The 18,735-nt window shown below is 41.1% G+C and overlaps 1 long non-coding RNA gene across 1 annotated transcript in view; it reads left to right on the top strand.

Annotated features, from left to right (window-relative positions):
* LOC130908674 (uncharacterized) overlaps positions 1–18,735 on the top strand; it is a 236,491-nt gene that overhangs the window by 90,280 nt on the left and 127,476 nt on the right. The window lies entirely within an intron of this gene.

Here is an 18,735-nt window from a genome sequence, read left to right as displayed (position 1 = left end):
ACGCTCGGGATTGCTTACACGCTGTGAGGCTTGTTCATCCACTAGTCAGGCCTATCCTGCCGAAGGCAACGGCAAGACAATGAGCCGACTTGCACGTGGTAAACACAGTTTTTTGCACAGAAAATACATTTATATTGCTAAATCTGTCTGCACGTCTGTCCAGTTTCCCTGACTTGTCCGCCTGCTTGTTAATTCATTAGGTGGTCAGCAGGAGCTGGACGGACGTCTCTTCCCATGTAATTACTGTCCGGTAAACAGGTCAGAAGGGTAGAGTCCAGCTGCCGCAACCCTCAACAACTCACACACATGCACGTACGCACACACACACACCACCACGTGCACGGAAACACAGCTCGGCGGGTCCCGAGCTTTCAGAGTGGTATTGATTGGTTGGGCTGTGACATCTCCTAAGCCGTGTCACCCCTGTGAAAGAAGCCTCCAAATTGACCAATAATAAAGTGGTGGAAGTTGTAGTGGCACTCTCCTGGGAGCCGTCTGCGTGGACTGTTACTGTGTGTGTGCCTGTGTGTGTAAGCACATGTTATGAACACGTAAATGATTTGATTAAAAAATATGGGTTTGTATTAATTTGTACTCTGCATTTTTGAGAAAACCCCACAATATAGCGTATTGGCCTCAATATAAGACAGTGTTTTTTGCATTGAAATAACACTGAAAAAGGGGGAGTCGTCTTATATTCGCGGTCTAGACATTATACCCATTCACGAAGCTAGATGGCGCCAGATATCATCGAAGCGATGTTCTGTCATGAAGGATCTCAGCTACTCTCCCCATTCACGACGCTTGATGGCGCCAGATATCATTGAAGCAAGCGATGTTCTGTCACGACAAATCTCAGGTACTCTTTTTAGTTTAACCAGTTTGCATTGTTTTATTGCAATGTTTATCCTTATTCAGATTTGTTTCAAGACTACAGTTACAGTTAGACTTCTCTTAGATGGTTAATGCAGTTATTGCAATTTTGTTGTTCTATCACAATAGATTTTTTGTTTTTTTTTTGTTTTTTACATTTCAAAAACCAGAAGCCATTCATTTACGAATGTGATTGCACTTAAGTTTACATACAGTGGGGCAAATAAGTATTTAGTCAACCACTAATTGTGCAAGTTCTCCCACTTGAAAATATTAGAGAGGCCTGTAATTGTCAACATGGGTAAACCTCAACCATGAGAGACAGAATGTGGAGGAAAAAAAAACAGAAAATGACATTGTTTGATTTTTAAAGAATTTATTTGCAAATCATGGTGGAAAATAAGTATTTGGTCAATACCAAAAGTTCATCTCAACACTTTGTTATGTACCCTTTGTTGGCAATAACGGAGGCCAAACGTTTTCTGTAACTCCTCACAAGCTTTTCACACACTGTTGCTGGTATTTTGGCCCATTGCTCCATGCAGATCTCCTCTAGAGCAGTGATGTGTTGGGGCTGTCATTGGGCAACACGGACATTCAACTCCCTCCACAGATTTTCTATGGGGTTGAGATCTGGAGACTGGCTAGGCCACTCCAGGACCTTGAAATGCTTCTTACGAAGCCACTCCTTTGTTGCCCTGGCTGTGTGTGTGCATGCTGAAAGACCCAGCCACGTCTCATCTTCAATATCCTTGCTGATGGAAGGAGATTTTCAGTCAAAATTTCTCGATACATGGCCCCATTCATTCTTTCCTTTACACAAATCAGTCGTCCTGGTCCCTTTGCAGAAAAACAGCCCCAAAGCATGATGTTTCCACCTCCATGCTTCACAGTGGGTATGGTGTTCTTCGGATGCATTTCAGTGTTCTTTCTCCTCCAAACACGAGAACCTGTGTTTCTACCAAAAAGTTCTATTTTGGTTTCATCTGACCATAACACATTCTCCCACTCCTCTTGTGGATCATCCAAATGCTCTCTAGCGAACCGCAGACGGGCCTGGATGTGTACTGGCTTCAGCAGGCGGACACGTCTGGCTGTGCAGGATTTGTGTTCTTGGCGGCGCATTGTGCTACTGATAGTAGCCTTTGTTAATGTGGTCCCAGCTCTCTGTAGGGCATTCACTAGGTCCCCCCGTGTGGTTCTGGGATTTTTGCTCACCGTTCTTGTTATTATTTTGACGCCACGGGGTGAGATCTTGCACGGAGCCCCAGATCGAGGGAGATTATCAGTGGTCTTGTATGTGTTCCATTTTCTAATAATTGCAACCACAGTTGATTTCTTTACACCGAGCGTTTTACCAATTGCAGATTCAGTCATCCCAGCCTGGTACAGGTGTACAATTTTGTCTCTGGTGTCCTTCGACAGCTGTTTGGTCATCGCCGTAGTGGAGTTTGGAGTGTGACTGACTGAGGTTGTGGACAGGTGTCTTTTATACCGATAATGAGTTAAAACAGGTGCCATTTAATACACGTAACGAGTAATGCAAACAGTTATATGGTGTGTGCGAGAAAGGTAACTATTCCCTTCATCCAGAGTCAAAAATTCTACCGTCAAGCAAGTGAACTTGGCTAACCGTACTCACTTGAGCACCGCACTCAAATGTGAACATAGCTATTTGCATAGATCTGCTCTCAAGCATACCATTTTTCATATGGGAAATAGACCCTTCATTTAGTGTCTCATTAATCCTCAGTTTGTGAGAGGTCAGTCTCTCAAAAAAAAAAAAAAAAAAAAAAACCCAAGTGTTTTCCTCCTTGTGTGTGTTCTAACGCCAACCTCATTATAGTGTAGCTTTATGCACAAAGACTGTGGGGTCACATTGATTTGACTCCCTGGAGTATTAGCATGGGATTACAGCAGTCAACAGGCCTTCATTGATGTGTGCGTGTGTATAAAAGAGAGCTGGAACTAAGGGTCATTACACCACAGAATAGTCTGCCGCTGCTCTGTGTGTGCATGTGCAAGTGTTTTTTCATACCCTCATTAATTCTTTGTGCTAATACAACCACCACCCTGCTTAAAGTGTTTGGCTCTTTTGAGTGCTTTTCATCTTGATGATGTAACACTTTGATCTGAGGTTTTGATTGGCTGTGGGAGGTGTTAGTTGGCGCGCGTGTGCATCTTTATCTAAATTATGAGTGCTTCCATCAGAAACACACTCGGCAATTCACAATCAGCTTGTCATGCTTACGTTCATGTGCGCGTAATGATGGCCATTTGAAACACTTAGTGGATTACAAATCATCAGTATTTGCATAACTTTGAAGTATTCACAGCATTAGCGAGGCAATTACAGTAATTAACATGGGAATTTGTGTCAATGGGCCACAGCCACCAGGCGAGTGTAATTACAGCTATGCTAATGAAGGTTTGATTAAGCTTTTAAAGAACAATCGGGTTATTTAACCCAACATGTTCAAGAGGCTATAGAGATATTGAACAGCCCCCCTTCACACCAAAGTTCCCTACTTCCACCTGACTGTGTGTTGGCAACGTGCACATAATTGTGTAATTGCTAAAGCAATGTTTTTTAACCTGGGTTTGATGGAACCCCAAGGGTTTGGTGAGTAAGTGTCAGGGGTTCGGCAAGTAAGACACACAAGGGCCCATTTTCGCTGACTAAGTCCAGGTTCAGACCGCAGGTCTTGATGAACAATTCAGATTTTTTTCCATATATTTTTTTGGCGTGCCCGTTCAGACTTCCTTTTTCCATTTGCCGGTTCATGTATTACCTATGTGCACTAACTTGCGTTCCAACACACTCTGAGCAGAGTGGTTCGCATGCACAGAAGCATTACAAATTACTACACATGCTGGCTCTACGTCATTCTAGAGTGATCATATATTGATGTCCAAAAAGCGGACTCAAATAACAGACATAAATAATCGGTTTACTCTTGAAGGGGATAGTTACCTTTCTCGCAGACACTGTATAACTGTTTGCATTAGTCTAATACATTCATTATAGTAAAGCATTTAACCATAGTTTAAGGAGATGTTACTCCATGCCCTTTGACAGAGTAAAGTGGACCAGCTTTACTCCATGCCCTTTGACAGAGTAAAGTGGACCAGCTTATCAGCCCTCGCCTGAAAAGGTAAGGAGAGGACATCAGTGTCTCTTCGGTGGGGTCAGAACACCCTTGCCCTACCAAGACAACAAGTTGATGGCTCGGCGCCTTAAACGTCAAGACATGCGTGAGTTGCCGTGGCAACCACGACCCAGCCACGAAAGATGACACACAAACTTGACCGCCCAAACCTGCCACAGAAGAATGATCCCAAGACAACACCCAGGCACGCCTTCCGCCCGGCCCACTCCACCACAACTTTCAAAAGACTGAACATTTAGCTAACAACTGTCGCTTCTCGGGAACATTCCAATGGATCCGTTGTTTTGCTGACCCTGGATCCAGCATTGCCTCTACTGTTTTTGCCTTGCTTTTTGATCACTGCCGACGAATAAATTGTCAACTTGTTCCCGGTGAGCTTTCTGTAAACCGTTCAAAATGGAGTCAGAATAAAGGGTTAACGCTGGAGTGAACGCGCGGGGTTTGGCCTTCAGGCCACCTTGCTAAAGCTACGCCAGCGGGACGCCTTCTGGTTCGGCTGTCGCTGTTCCGGCGGCTTGGCTGGGAGGCCGAATTCCTTCAGTCTGATATTCAAAGTTTCTATGGATTGATAGAACGCATGCACTGACCGTATGTGTGTGCGTCATGTACGTCCATGCATGACACACACACATATGTTCAATTTGATCAAGTCTCTCTCAATATTGACATGACAGCATGTTCGAAGGAGCCAACCTTTACGACTTGGATTATGTCTATGCGCAATTTATTGCTGTTCAGTCCCTGTAAAACCGGTGCCAGAGTTTGGTCCACATTGCCGGCAGTCAGTCGGATTCGTTCCCAGTGAGGGTTGGACTCCGCCCTTTTGTCACTGATTCTGTTCATAACTTTCATTCACAGAATATTTCTTTGCGTAGCCGAATCGTTGAGGGTTCCGGTTTGGTGGCCTCAGCGTTGCATCTCTGCTTTTTGCAGATTATGTGGTGCTGTTGGCTTCATCAATCCGTGATCTCCAACTCCCACTGGAGCGGTTCGCAGCCGAATGTGAAGCGGTTTGGATAAAGATCAGCACCTCTAAATCCGAGACCATGGTCCTCAGCTGGAAAAGGGTGGCGTGCCTTCTCCGGGTCGGGGATGAGATCCTGCCCCAAGTGGGGGAGTTTAAGTATCCCTGGGTCTTGTTCGTGAGTGAGGGTAGGAGGGAGGGAGATCGACAGGCGGATCGGTGCAGCATCTGCAGTGATGCGGACTCTATACTGGTAGGTTGAGGAGCTGAGCCAAAAGGCAAACTCTCGATTTACTAGTTGATCTACGTTCCTACCCACACCTATGGTCACGAGCTGTGGGTTGTGACCGAAAGAGCAAGATCCCGGATACAAGTGGCTGAAATGAGTTTCCTCTGCAGGGTGTCCAGACTCTCCCTTAGAGATGAGGGGACTTAGGGTTGAGCCACTACTCCTTCGCGTTGAGAGGAGCCCGCTGAGGTGGTTTGAGCATCTGGTTCGGATGCCTCCTGGAGGCCTTCCCGGAGAGTTATTCCGGGCATGTTTCACCAGCGGGAGGCCCAGGGGAAGACTCGGGACATGTTGGAGAGACCATGTCGCTCAGCTGGCTTGGGAACGTCTTAAGATCCCACCGGAGGAGCTGGTTCTAGTGGCTGGGGAGAGAGAAGTCTGTTCTTCCCTGCGACCCGACCCTGGATTAAGCGGTAGATAGTGGATGTATGAATATACAGGTAAATACAGTATATTTCTTTGTGCTTGCCAAGGCATCATTTCACAATTAGGTATCAGATCCTCAAAATCAGGTGACTACGTCCAAAAATATAAGATCGAGGCATCCTTACTAGTAGCACTAGGTATCCAATCTTCTCAAAGCCCCCTCCTCTTATACAGTTGTATGCTGTAAACACCCAAACACTTGGCTGCATATACATTTTTGTGTTTCCTCTCACTTACTCCTCCCCCTTTTGTTTTGCCCTCTGTCTTTCCATCCAGACAAGAAGACATTTTTTTTCATTGAACAAGAACAATTTGCTGTCTGATGTTGGAAGCCTCATTGTAGTGACGAGGCCTAAATTAAAGTGTGGGCTTATTAAAGGCTAACAGTGTGTGTGTGCGCGCACGTCTGTACACGCATGTGCTCTTGACACTGATCCGCCCAATAAACTCACTGTCCGTGACTAAGAGTGCACTCGTGGAAAGACAGACACAATTGCCTGTTAAGTCAGTGTTGCTTTTATTGAGGCTTCCTGAACAATGCCTCGATGTGTGTCACGACTCAAAGCAACAAAAAAGACAAACGGAGATTATTTTAATGAATTTAAGGTGCTTGTCTTCAGGCTTTCAGGCCAGCGGACTATTGATGAACGCAGTTTACAATTACAAATAAATTTCGACCACTTTATAGGTACCTCTTTCAAGATTTTTTTTTTTTTTTGGTTTTACAATTTTATCACAAATATATTACAGTTTTATTAGGATGTATTGTAAATAGTTCTGGTTCTAGGAGTTATTGTCACACATCTCAATTTTTTATATATGTGGCTAACTTTCCAGGAGATTGACTTTCACATTTTTACCACTTTTTGGGTGTTCCACTTCAGAGTTTGCCCCGCAAATAGGATCGCTATCTGCGATTTGTCCAGTGGTGCACGAGCCAAGAGATGCCCCATGACCTATATTTTGTCCCAAAATGAATTCACTTAAAGCAGGGGTGTCCAAACTTTTTGCAAAGGGGGCCATATTTGGTGTCGTAAAAATTTGGGGGGCCGACCTTGGCTGACGTTTTTGACGTAGAACAATTAGGGCTGTCAAAATCATCGCATTAACGGGCGTCAATTTATTTTTAAAAAATTAATCACGTTAAAATATTTGACGCATTTAACGCACATGCCCCGCTCAAATAGATTAAAGATTTCCAATTGTTACTTGTGTTTTTTGGTGTCTTTCCGCCCTCTGCTGGCGCTTGGGTGCGACTGATTGTATGGGCTTCAGCACCATAATTATTATTGACATCAACAATGGCAAGCTACTAGTTTATTTTTTTGATTGAATATTTTACAAATTATATTAAAACAAAAACATTAAGAGGGGTTTAAATATAAAATTTCTATTCCTTGTACTAACATTTATCTTTTAAGAACTACAAGTCTTTCTATCCATGGATCGCTTTAACAGAATGTTAATAATGGTAATGCCATCTTGTTGATTTATTGTTATTGTTGCAGTATTGTTGCAGTTGTTGATTATTTTAGTGAAGAAATAGTCCGATTTCCACAAATCTTTGAAGCATCGGCCGTCAAGGTCAACTTTCTTAGTTTTTTTTGTTGTTGATTGTCGTCATTTTAGAAAATTGGGAGTAAAGGGTCACATGGGGTAATGTTGCTTAGAGTGCTGCTGTTTTTTAGTGGGTAAATGATGAGTAGCATTTAGTGTGTAAGCTACTTCATATGCTGGTAGCAGTACTGCTGACCAATTTATTAAGTCTGTGTGCGGGCCAGATGTTAGTGATTTTAGGACAGAGGCTGGGGGCCGGATGAAATTTGACCACGGGCCGCATTTGGCCCCCGGGCCGGACTTTGGACATGTCTCACTTAAAGCAACACGAGGTAACTTTTCAGTTTTGGTCGATTTTAGCGACACAGGTGGACAAAAGCGGTAGTGTTTTTCCTTAAGGAGGACTGCATTTCCCATGATGACCAGCGCACAGTGTAACATCCTGATCTCGTGGTCGCCTGCAGATGGATTAAACGACATTTCGTGATGATGACGAGCTAAAAACTAAACTAGAACATAACGAGACGAATGCAAGTTTTCGCCAGACGAGACGAAATTGCCACATAGTTTCTGTCATATGTTCACAATGTTGGACATTTTCGTATTGTACGTGGAGTACTTTAGCTTGCATCGTAGCAGTGTTTGGGTCGTGTCACTTGTGTAAGATGTGCTGTGCCTCTCCTCACCAGAGTTTAGGATGTGTTTTAAGCTAGGCTACACTTCATCTTGCTTCTTTGGAAACACATGGTAGGATTTGTTTGCATATTCTCTCTTTCTAAGATAAAAAATGTGGCTTTAGCCCTTAAAGGTTGTACTGATCATAACACACTAAATGTAACTGGTAGCGTTAGCATTAATGAGCATCCTCTCAAATGCTTGGACTTTTTTTTTTTTTAAGGCACTTCACAATAGCACTGTTTGGTCAGTTTTAAAGTAACACTCGGCAAATTTTCAGTTTTGGTGGATTTTAGCGACACAGGTTTTGCCTTGCGCATCAGAAGTCGTCTCCACAACAACACAGATGGCGAACGGGAGAGCCAACAATATGTTCCAATCCTCGGTAAATTCAGTTTTAAATGACCAAAAAACATTGAGTCGCTAAAACCAACAGTCTGTTGAATAAACTTCTCCGTTCTCCTCGTATGAGTATTTCCTCGCGCTACAGTTTCTTGTCGCTTTACCAACGTCACGTCCGCCCGTCGATGATTGGTCCACTCCGCTGTCTGTTTGCTGTGACTTGCTCCGCCCTGGGAATTTGAAATGGTCCACTTCTATGCGACTTGTCCCGTTCAGACCGTCAAGTTAATGCCTCACTCGAGTCAGAAAAACACGAAAAAATCAGATTTGTGCATTAAGACATGCAGTATGAAGCTAGCCTAAGACCAAGACGAAAATTAAAATGGCTGCCAAAATCAACACTGGGTGGAAGTGAGGTATGCTGTAAAGCAGATTTGTAGTTTTTTTGTGTGGTTAGGTTTAGTGCCAGTGAAAGCGATACAGACACCCTCAAGACATAAAAGAGGTGTCATTCAACTACTTGTCAGTCGACATATCACAAATGCTATGAAAATATTTTGTAAAGGCTGAAAAGTTACCTCATGTTGTATTAATAATGATAGGGCCTATTCTGTCCTTACAATATACGGAAAAACAATCTAAGTTACCTATGGCGGAAAACACAGACGACTGAAAAAGCAGTTTCTGCTCTTGCACTCCTCCTTATAAGAAACTGTTGTATTTTAAGCCAAAACAACTGTTGTTTTTGATAGAACAATATGTCTGTATTCTGCCATGGCAAATTCATGGTGCATTAAGCCCCCGAACTATGTTTAATTTGTCCGTATTACCCTGGAAACCCCCGTTTACATACGTCGCGCAACTCAGCCATAAAACGAAGGCAATTAATTATACTTATTATTCAAAATGTCTGTCATTTTTAGCCTAGAATCATTAATCATTAATGTCTAATATTTCATACAAAAAGAAAAAACGACTTAAAAAAATTATTCACTCGCATATTTGAAACTTTTAAACAAATTACGTCACACTGAAAAAAATGGTGTCTGTAAAAAAGTCAGATATCTACAGTGGGGCAAATAAGTATTTAGTCAGCCACTAATTGTGCAAGTTCTCCCACTTCAAAATATTAGAGAGGCCTGTAATTGTCAACATGGGTAAACCTCAACCATGAGAGACAGAATATGGAAAAACCCACCAGAAAATCACATTGTTTGATTTTTAAAGAATTTATTTACAAATTAGAGTGGAAAATAAGTATTTGGTCAATACCAAAAGTTCATCTCAATACTTTGTTATGTACCCTTTGTTGGCAAAAACATTTATGTAACTCTTCACAAGCTTTTCACACACTGTTGCTGGTATTTTGGCCCATTCCTCCATGCAGATCTCCTCGAGAGCAGTGATGTTTTGGGGCTGTCGTTGGGCAACATGGACATTCAACTCCCTCCACAGATTTTCTATGGGGTTGAGATCTGGAGACTGGCTAGGCCACTCCAGGACCTTGAAATGCTTCTTACGAAGCCACTCCTTTGTTGCCCTGGCTGTGTGTTTGGGATCATTGTCATGCTGAAAGACCCAGCCACGTCTCATCTTCAATGCCTTTGCTGATGGAAGGAGATTTTCACTCAAAATCTCTCGATACATGGCCCCATTCATTCTTTCCTTTATAAAGATCAGTCGTCCTGGTCCCATTGCAGGAAAAACAGCCCCAAAGCATGATGTTTCCACCCTTATGCTTCACAGTGGGTATGGTGTTCTTCGGATGCAATTCAGTATTCTTTATCCTCCAAACACGAGAACCTGTGTTTCTACCAAAAAGTTCGATTTTGGTTTCATCTAACCATAACACATTCTCCCAGTCCTCTTCTGGATCATCCAAATGCTCTCAAGCGAACCGCAGACGGGTCTGGACGTGTACTGGCTTCAGCAGGGGGGACATGTCTGGCAGTGCAGGATTTGAGTCCCTGGCGGCGCATTGTGTTCCTGATTGTAGCCTTTGTTAATGTGGTCCCAGCTCTCTGTTGGTCATTCACTAGGTCCCCCTGTGTGGTTCTGGGATTTTTGCTCCCTGTTTTGATGGTAGATTATCAGTGGTCTTGTATGTCTCCCATTTTCTAAGAATTCTTTACACCAAGTGCAGATATTGCAGATATTGCAGATTCAGTCTTCCCAGCCTGGTGCAGGTCTACAATTTTGTCTCTTTGGTCTTGGCCATAGTGGAGTTTGGAGTGTGACTGACTGAGGTTGTGGACAGGTGTCTTTTATACTGTTTTATACAGTTTATATTGTTACACCTCGTTAGAAGAAGTAAGACCTCTTTGACAGCCAGAAATCTTGCTTGTTTGTAGGTGACCAAATAGTTATTTTCCACTCTAATTTGGAAATAATTTCTTTAAAAATCAAACAATGTGGTTTTCTGTTGTTTTTTTTTTTTTCCTCCACATTCTGTGTCTCATGGTTGAGGTTTACCCATGTTGACAATTACAGGCCTCTTTGATATTTTCAAGTGGGAGAACTTGCACAATTAGTGGTTGACTAAATACTTATTTGCCCCACTGTATATAACTGAACCCATTATATAATGCAAATAAGGTTGCTTAAAAGTTGGTGGGGACAATTTGAGTATCCTGAAAAGTTGCTAGTGTTATGTAACCTTCTGTCCCTATGCAAACCCTTGATTAGAAATACATTCCAGTGGAAGAGAAGTGACTGACAGTCAAATAGTGCGTCTCGTGGTGTGAGTCAGTCCGGGTCAGCCGAGTCGATGAAAGTCACTCACTGCCATATCAGGGTCACGATAAAGCAAATAAAGCGCTGCTTTGGAAGTCTATAACAACTGTAGACGAGAGTGCAGTTTACTTGTTATGCCACTCAGAAACACTCCGTCAAATGCAAACACTAAGCACTTTGTTTTTGCTTTGATCAACCCCCAGTTTGCACTCCGGTCGCGGACGTGTTGGTTGTGTGCATTTGCATGAGTGTGTACTCACAGCATTTCCATATTTGTATGAGACTGCAGAGCGATCATCATTACAAAAGTCAATAGGCACATGTCCGCATATTGATCGCCTTATTGATGACCAGTGAAAGAGCTCAGGCTGCCGAGGGTTCGGACTTTTACGGAGACCACAGCGAAATGAGCTCAAGTTCAGTTAAAGATCACCTCCGGGGGTAAGATTATTTGCTCTTTGACAGCTTTACAGGTACCATTAAATGCCCATCAGGTTATAATGGATCAATTAAAACCGGCTATTATGGCAAGCATTTATGTCTCAAACTAAGAGGAATGCATTTCTTTAAACACGGACATTAGATTTATCCTCAGGACGGATATGTTTTTAATATATTGTGGATGTTTGGATGTAACTTTCTTAAGGATGGTGGTTTTAATATCCATCTACAGGCCAATGGATCAATAGTCTGTGGGACTTAAAAGCGGAAACTATTAATCAGCGTTGTGCATTTTTATATCAATAGGCATTCATTTGCTTGGTTTTTATTTATATTAATAAATGTATTTATTCACATCCGTCATATATTTCAATTTAGCTATACCAAGAGTGATTCATTTTCATGAAACTGCAATAAACTTTGGGGTAACACTTGACAATAAGGGTTCCTCAATTGACATTAGTTAATGCATTTTTAGTAACAATAAAATCATTCATATTATCCCTCATCTACATGAAGATTAATTAACCCTAGACAATCGGCGTTGTACAAATGGGGACGCCGGCGTCCCCTTGATTTCTGGGCCCTCTCTGGGTTCTTCACAGAAAAAACACTATTTAATAAAAATAAATAAATTAATTTAAAAAAAAAAAGGGGGGGGGGGGGGGGGGGGGGACCAATTGTGGCCACGGGCCGTATCCAGTCCGCGGGCCGTAGTTTGGGGACCCCTTACTTACTCGGGCCAGAAAACATTTATAACTGTGTATTAATACACTAATGTATATGTTAATTCATGTTAAGTATTGCATCACATATTTTTTTAATGGTACTTAACCATTATTTTAGGTACTAATTATGCATCAAATACTGTTAATAATATATTAATTAATGTTAGATCAGGGATTATATAAATTATTGTAATGTTACGTAAACATTAGTTATTGTCTATCTAAAATTAGATTAACTAATGTTAATTAAGGTACACAATTTGTAAAGTGTTAGCAACTTTGGCTGTTCGAGAGACTAAAAATGAAATTATTAAAAATATATAAAGAAAGCCTTCAGCCGTCTTATTTTTTTCTCCCTCTCCAGCTTTCTATTTTCTTTGCTTTCCCTGCCCAATACCCTCCCTTCTTCCTTATCCCCCTGGGGTGTCCTGAGACCCTTCATGACTGTCGCCATAGTAACACCTCAACCATTTGACTGTAGCCCCGGACACTACATCCCACCCTCCCATGTTCTTCCTGTCCTTTTCTCCCTCCCTTCTTTTCTCTTTAGAGCATCACCCCCCCCCCCCCCTCCTCGCTACCATCCAACCATTCCTCCCCAAACTGCCTCCTGTTCCTCTCAAAACATGGCTTCCGGACAAAAATCACAAAATCACAGTGGCAAGTGGGGCATATGATGATGGGACGACCCCCTGAGGGCTTTTCTCTTTCCCCAAGCACCCCTTAAATGGCAAGAGCAATCATAACGTCCTCACACTTTGAAGTCTGCTCCCAATTTCTCTTTTTTTTTTCATATACTTTCCTTCTGTCTGTCTGCCCGCCTGCCTCCCCCCTTATTTTTCCTCCTCCCGACTCAAATTGGCAGACATGTTGCGCCTGCATTGCCGTGACAGAGAGATGTCGTGCTGGCTATTTCTGAAGCAAATCAGTCAGCATCCAATTAAACATGGGAATATTGATCTCATGCCTCATTTCTGAGGATTAGTCTTCCCTTTGAAACATGACCGGGGCATTGACACACACATGCGTGCTCACATATACATACGTACATTATTCGTACTGAGACATGTCTGGTGTCAGCTTTTCAGGTGTGATTGTGTGTCATTAAAACTGATAATGTCAAAGATTTAAAGTGCGTACAACAGGGTAAAAAAAGTCTTAAATAGCATTATTATGTGAATTAGAATCATATTGAGACGATTCGACTATATACAACAATTTGGCAAAAGGCACATAACGAAAAATTAGTGTTTTAATCCGCCGTCTAGCCACGCCCACCAATATAGGGTTCTAGCGTCCCCAACAGGTGGATGACGTCGGCAGGGTTTTATTCATAAAGAAGAAAATGCGACGAAGAGAGCCGCAAAACGTCATTGTTTGTCTCTCTACTCCAATATTTTTAAAGAATATTCTTTTTATCGAAGTATTTTTCCCAATTGCTAAATAAATGCTATGGTCATGACGAATAACAATCTTGTGCTAAATGGAATATGATATAATAAAAATGCATTTATTCAGTACGACATGGCAGAATGACTTCATAATGGTCAAAACTGTTGACTTCATATTTACTGTCGCACCTCCCGAACGCTATATTATGCCGCCATAGTTAGTTAGGCTTTTGACATTTCCCTGCCCCCCAGTTTCAGAGAGTGTAAACAAACCAAGAAACGTGACAGCTAGCCGACTTGCTAACCCGAACCGAGTGACGTCTCAGTCTTATTTTCGCTTTTCGAAGCAAAAAAATCACACAAAACTAGCCCGAATCATTTCACACTGCCGCGGGGTTGTCGATTGTCTTCGCCGATCGGCAAACCGCCCGGCGGAGAGCAAGTTACAGCTCGTTCACCTGCTACTACAGGAGAGCTCGCCGGGGAAGCAGCTGGAGAGTACCGCCGGATAAACCGGCCTACGTCGGAAGAACGCGTAGCTGCCACATGGTCAACACGAATATAATGAAAAACAATGCTTTAATATACGGCGACGATGTAAACAAAGAGCGGCGTACAGTTGTTGTGCAGCTAACATGACAACAGAATGTGTCTTAGGAGATCTTTTCTACCTGCCCATCTATGATGAAACAGCTTTATTTGAAGAAAACTTGTAGTGTTTACTTTGTAATTGCTGTATTCACGGCCATTTTCAACACAAAGTTGCAATTTCTGATGGGGTTGAAAATTTGACAGAACACCGGGCACATGAAGAGAGCAATAAACCGAGTATAGTGCTCTCCCGGCGGGGGGATGTGCTGCCGGTGTCGTCGGCCGAGTGGACAAGGAGCATGTCAGCCACAAAATGCAAGCCATCTACGTATTAAAATGATCCCAGTATTTCACATAATACAAAACACGATGTTTACTCACTTACAGGATCCTAAGCCATACAATAGTAGGGCTTGTTTTGACCAATATCCACTGGTGAATGGGAACCTTTTGAAACTGCTTTTCCTGCTTAGTGTGTATTATCATCATCACAAAGTTGGTGTTGTCCTTGTAGATGCTACAATAAGTGCTCGTCTGATTATGTTCATTCGAAATTGTTTGAAACCTTTATTTTTGGACTAAAACTTTAAAATTTTCCAGACGAAAACCTTTTGAGTAACTGTCAACTAAAACTAGACAAAATTTGCATGAGAATTCATCTACGAAAACTAGACGACGACGAACACATTTTGAAATGAATAAAATATGACAGGCTAATTAGTATTTTCATCTAAAAAAATTGCGAAAAACAACACTGGTTCACACTCACCAACACGTACGGTTCTCGAGCAATGTTTTAACCATGATCGGGTTTGTTTGTAATTATAAACACTCGTATCAAAGAGCCTTATAGAATTCTGGCCGATGGGGATCCATGGCTGTGTTTGAACAGGATGCACGCTGTACCCCTCACCACCCAAAGGCGCACACACACTAACAAACGCTCACATGCTTCACTTCAAACGTCGAGCTTTCCTTTTGAGCTTTTTGCATACACCTTGAAGGTCTTTTGCCCAAGAGCACCAAGGTCAACACTAGTTGTTTGTGAGTGTCGTGTCGTGCTCTCCCCTGGGCTCAGCTGCTTCAGAAGCCACCACCTGCTTTTTTTTCCACGGCAAATGTTGCCATCATTCCAAGTGAACACCTGAGAGGAATATTCTAGTCATTGGAAATTATTCAGAAAAAGGATGAGGAAATAATCTGCAAAACACTACTGTTAATTAGGGGTAACGACGTACTCGATTTTACGCGATTTAGACTTAAAAATGGCTGTCACCCTAGGAGGAAGCCTCTTCTGAAGACTGGACACAAGAAAGCCAGCAAACAGTTTGCTGAAGACATGTCAACAAAGCACATGGATTCCTGGATCCATGTCCTATGGTCTGATTAGACGGGCGGGCTTTCTTGTGTACCGTCTTCAGAAGAGGCTTCCTCCTGGGGTGACAGCCATGCACACCCATTTGATGTAGAGTGCGGCGTATGGTCTGAGCACTAACAGGTTCACCCCCCCCCCCACCTCTTCAATCTCTGCAACAATGCTGACAGCACTCTTGTAATGAGTCTAAGGCTGCAGCTATCGAATATTTTAGAAATCGAGTAATCGACTGAGAATTCTATCGATTAATCGAGTCATCGGATAAAACAAATATATTTTTAGGTGAAGAGCAATTATAAATACACATGAGAAAACAAGACATTTAATCTAATCTTGAACCATTTTCAGTCAATCAATGTCTTTATTTTCGATGTACATTGTTGAAAACAGCCAACAATTGCATCTCAGATGTAGCTAGAATAAACAAAAAGACTAATTCACTGCTTTCACTCAAAAAACCTTTAGATCTTATTTAAAAAAATAAATAAATAAATAAAAATATATATATATATATATATGGATATATGGATATATATGTATATATACCGTATTTTTCGGACTATAAGTCGGTTTTTTTCATAATTTTGCTGGGGGTGCGACTTATACTCAGGAGCGACTTATGAGTGAAATTATTGACACATTATTAGATCATTTCACATGTTATTTTGGTGTTTTAGAGTGACACTGATGGTTTGGTAAACTTGTTAGCATGTTCTTTATGCTATAGTTATTTGAATAACTCTTAATAGCTATGTTACATTGGCATACCGGCCACGTTCGCATTTTGTAGTTCATGTATCATGTAACATTATCATACTGTTTATTTATTTCAATGTTGTTCTCGATTGTATTTTTATTTTAAACTGCCTTTCAAGATGACACATCTGCTCTATGTGTTGGATTTGATCAAGTAAATTTCCCCCAAAAATGCGACTTATACTCCAGTGCGACTTATATATGTTTTTTTCCTCTTTGTTGGGCATTTTATGGCTGTGCGACTTATACTCAGGTGCTAATTATAGTCCGAAAAATACGGTATATATATATATATATATATTTTTTTTTTTATTTGCACCTAAAAATGCGGTTACGCTTGATAACACACATCACTTAAAAGTTAGGATTTTTTCCCACGTGTTTCAATTGAATTTCTATTCGTGACAAGCCATTTTTAAGTTCTAGTTAAGTTTTAAGTTAGTCTAAACTGTAAGTCCTGATAGGATTTTGAGTTTTGTAGTCTTCAAAATAAATGTATGATACAGGCTGTATTGGAGCACATTAGGGACCAGTGCTACTTGGTGGTTTATCCAGCAATGACTACTGAGCTAAAATTGATAGTTAGCATTATTGAGGTTTTATTTTACACCCTCATCACTCCACATCGCTATGTTATGTTAAAGCCTGTATGTAAAACACGTTAGCCATGCATCGACAGTGGTCACAATTAATAGAAGCCTAGCCCTCCCCAGGGCTAGCATTACGTGAGATAGTAACAGTAACGTTAATCTTATTTATTAGCGCTTAGCGCTCTACTGCTTTAGGATGGCGGCTGTTTACGAACGCTGCCCAGACGCGGCCGAGTCTGTCATTTCGCATCTAGTTCAACATACATGTGATCTCTATGAGACTCATCAGATGCTACTTGTTACCAAACGTAGCATCGTGCGGGCTAGTATTTAGCAACGTCGGCGTCGTTTGTAGCGGCTGTCGGCTGCAGTAAGTTTTTTTTTTTTTTTTTTTTTTTTGCTTCTTCCTCGACGCACGTGACATCAGCGCGTTGTCCCGCATTAAAAGTAGTCCGAGCAAAACGTGATGCTTAGAGCTGTCAAAATAAACGATTACTCGAGGTGAATAAAATTACTCGGATCAGTTTTTAAACTCGAGTTACTCGAGTTGCTCGAGTATTCGTTTCAGCTCTAAATGAGTCACATGACATTTTCGAGGAAAAATTACAAGCAGTACTGTATTCGGACATTTAGGGATGTACGCATATGCGGAGTTCGACTTTTTTGGCAGGGGGGGCACAGCATGTTGATGACCTCGAAACGCAGTGTCAGCAATAAAATTAACTTACAAGAATATTTATAATAATAAGTTGACAATGAGCGTTTTTTGTTTCCCATCATTCTTGAGGGGAATTCTAAATCAAGCTGCTTAGGCAATACTTTTCGCTAAGATTGTCATTCATTGAATATGGTACGCCCGCCAGTGTCTTGCCAATGTAGTTACCCCAGTCATAAATTGTATCCCCTGGGCGGAGCCATATGGAGGTAGATTTGTGTCTTTATTATTCAACCAAAAAAAGTGTTGCTTAAATTTAAAAAAATGTGTTTGAATGCAAAAATAAATTTGAAACTTAAAAAAAAAAAAAACATGCATGTGAAAGCTATTTTTCTTTGATTTTTTTGGGGGGGAGCGAAGTCAAGTTTTTTTGAATATATATATATATATATTTTTTTTTATCTACCAAAAAAAAAGTCGCTTCAATCAAAAAAATGTGGTTGAATGCAAAAATAAATTTGAAACTCAAAAAAATGCATGCGAGAGCTACTTTTTTTCTTTTTCTTTTTTGGGATTGAAGCAACTTTTTTGATTGAAGTAATGTTGATTTGTTTTTGGGCCACATTTTGGCTAGGACATTTTTGTTTTTATTATTCAGTCAAAAAATAAGTTGCTTCAAAACAATATAGATAATAAAAAATAAAATTCAATCAAAAAAATGAAAATTTCAATCATAGAAAAAGTTTTTGAATGCGAAAAAATATTTCAGATTGAAAAATGTATCTGATTGAAGCAATCCTTTTTGTGTTTGGGCCATATTATGATTTGGACATTTGTGTCGAAATCATTCAATCCCCCCAAAAATATTTTCGATCAAAGAAAAAAATCATTTCTTAAAATATTTTTTTTCAAAATTTTTTTTCTTGTTTTTTTTTTTAATTACATGCAAAGCAAATGACCGTTTAAGGCATTTCATTCATTTTTGTTGCAGTTTTATTGCTTTTCAACTTTTATATATATAGGAAAGTCAATTACATGTAATGACACTTTTCGGACACCGGGGGGGGGGGGGCCTGGCTCCCTCTAAAATCCGCTTATGGATGTACGTAGTTTCTAAGGGGTGTACGCACTTTTGTTGCCAGGAGTTAAGATATTAATGGCTATATTTAGAGTTATTTT

Source organism: Corythoichthys intestinalis, chromosome 20 (assembly GCF_030265065.1).
Source record: "Corythoichthys intestinalis isolate RoL2023-P3 chromosome 20, ASM3026506v1, whole genome shotgun sequence".
Taxonomy (NCBI): Eukaryota; Metazoa; Chordata; class Actinopteri; order Syngnathiformes; family Syngnathidae; genus Corythoichthys; species Corythoichthys intestinalis.
Note: the sequence above shows the minus strand (reverse complement) of the source record. Positions and strands in the feature narration are given on the sequence as shown.